The 2,245-nt window shown below is 38.8% G+C and overlaps 1 protein-coding gene across 3 annotated transcripts in view; it reads right to left on the bottom strand.

The window, feature by feature from the left end:
- The window catches only part of FAM198B (family with sequence similarity 198, member B), a 51,546-nt gene that overhangs the window by 27,534 nt on the left and 21,767 nt on the right, over positions 1-2,245 (bottom strand). The gene's annotated exons all lie outside the window — the stretch shown is intronic.

Below are 2,245 nucleotides of genomic sequence, written 5' to 3'. Positions count from 1 at the left end.
TTCATTGGTTGAAAGATAGTAGCTTTCCTCAATGATAAAGACAGACGTAGGATGAGATTTAATTGAAGATTCCAGAATTAAAACAAATATCACTAGAGACAACTTCTAAAAGGGTTTGCCTTCTATTCAGTATAGGTTAGTTCTTATGTACACTAGCTACAAACCTCAAGGTCATTCCTTTCTCATAGACTTCACTACCAGGTTCATAGGTTTCCTCTCCATCCTCCTCCTAGTCATCATCCTTAGAGCTTCAACATCTATGCTGGCCACTCCCCAAATATCTGGCCTCATAGTGAGTACCTTTACCTATTTAACCCTAGAAATCTTCATTCATTCTCCACTTGTTTGCTAATACATTTTTACCACACCAACTTCTTTTATTAACCTAACAATAACTTGGCAATTGTTTTACAATAATGTTTAAAAATATAATATCTAGAGTTATTCAAACTTGCTGAAACCTCTATTTGGGAACTTACTAGCTATATAATACAGAACAAGTCAGGTAACTTTCTCCATGGCATTTCTGTCCATCTTATAGCAGGTTTAATGCTGCACTATCTCTACAAGTGTGTTAGTATAGCAAACAGCCTTGGAAGATACAAAGAGTATCTCCCTCTAGGATGGAAGGCAGATCTGTTTTCTGACCAAGATAATAAAGATACTGTCTCCTTTTGTGACAAATGTTAAGCAGGTTTGCTAGCAGCCTCTTACAAGATTGGAGGATTCCTAAGTTTAGAGTTCTCAGCAATGACACAACTCCTCTATATGCTGCATTCAACAGGGCCACTCTGTATCGCCCCAATGGGACTTGAGGGGCAAAGGACCATGAAGCTTTTGCCAGCTGCCATGAGTAATGAGGTCATTTGTGTCTGGCTTGGGAGTCTTTTGTTTCTGCTAGCATCCATGAACGTGTGGCTGGCTAACTTCTTAGCTTGTGAGAAGGGTAAGATCTCAGGCCTGTCACAGTTCGTGATAATAACTTCTTTATGCCTCAGCTTCCCCTACCTGTAGAATGGAGGGGGTGTTTAGAACCAGCCTGAGCCTTGCAGCTGGACTGTTGAACAATATTTGGTGACTCACTGCCTCCTTGCCAAACCAAAGTTCATGTTTTCCAGCTCAGCTCTCGCTGGTGGCTCTGTGGCATTGACACCATAAATCATTCTCTCCTTCTTGAAAGTTTCCAGTCCCTAGACGGTGAGTCTGAATTAAACTTGTTTTCTTCCTACATTTCTCTCTCTCTTTAAAAAAGAGATTATTCATAAAATCCATTCAATACACTCCATCCCAAACACCACTTAAATAAATGGTGGAATTTATTTAAGTTCCCCCAAACTGACTGGGAAGACAGCAAAGACCTGAATAAAAGCTTGATGCTAAAAAAAAAAAAAAGAATATATAGGGTGGAGCAATAGGAGGTTTACAGTTATGAGTATGCAAAACACAAGAGTTTATTCTTGTTATTATTTATTAATTATTGTATTATTTTCCACACAAACAATGACAAACCTACTTTTGCCCCACCCTGTATAAAATTCTAAAGGCTTTTGAATTGGAAGCAGACATCTGAGGAATCTATACGCCATCCTGGAAAGTCACAGACACACGAAAGGAGAATGTTTTGCAAATGTCCTAAGACAGTCTTAAATTTCCACAGAATATTCATTAACAATACAGCAACAGAAATCCAAGTTTGTTTTTAATAGAGGAAGGAAAAAGCAGAAATCGGAATGAGGGGGTGAACAGAGTCAATGGATCTTTATCAAAAGGAGTTAAGAGTTATGAGAAACCTAGAAAATGTCGGGTCACTCAATTATGTATTAGTTATTCTCTGATGTTTAGTCTTAATTAAATATTTGCAAAAAAATTACTGAAAAGAAAACAAGGGAAATGGTGGTTGTAAGCTGTGTGGCCAATTGACCACTGAAACACAGGGAGGAATGATGGAAAGAAGACACACTTTTACCATCAACAGATCGCAGGGAATTGCAGCTCCAGCTGTCAGTGGTCTTAAGAATTTGTGATGTAGTACTTTTAACACTAAAAATTTTTAAACGTTTAAAAATTGCCTGGCTGGCATGGCTCAGTGGTTGAACATCGACCTATGAACTGGGAGGTCAATGGTTTGATTCCCAGTCAGGGCAAATGCCTGGGTTGCAGGCTCGATTCCCAGTGTGGGGTGTGCAGGGGGCAACCAATCAATGATTCTCTCTCATCACTGATGTTTCTGTTTATATATATATAT

The sequence above is a fragment of the Myotis brandtii genome, unplaced genomic scaffold, assembly GCF_000412655.1.
Source record: "Myotis brandtii unplaced genomic scaffold, ASM41265v1 scaffold136, whole genome shotgun sequence".
In the NCBI taxonomy this organism is placed as follows: domain Eukaryota; kingdom Metazoa; phylum Chordata; class Mammalia; order Chiroptera; family Vespertilionidae; genus Myotis; species Myotis brandtii.
The sequence above is the reverse complement of the archived record's forward strand: the minus strand, read 5'-3'. Positions and strand labels throughout refer to the sequence as shown.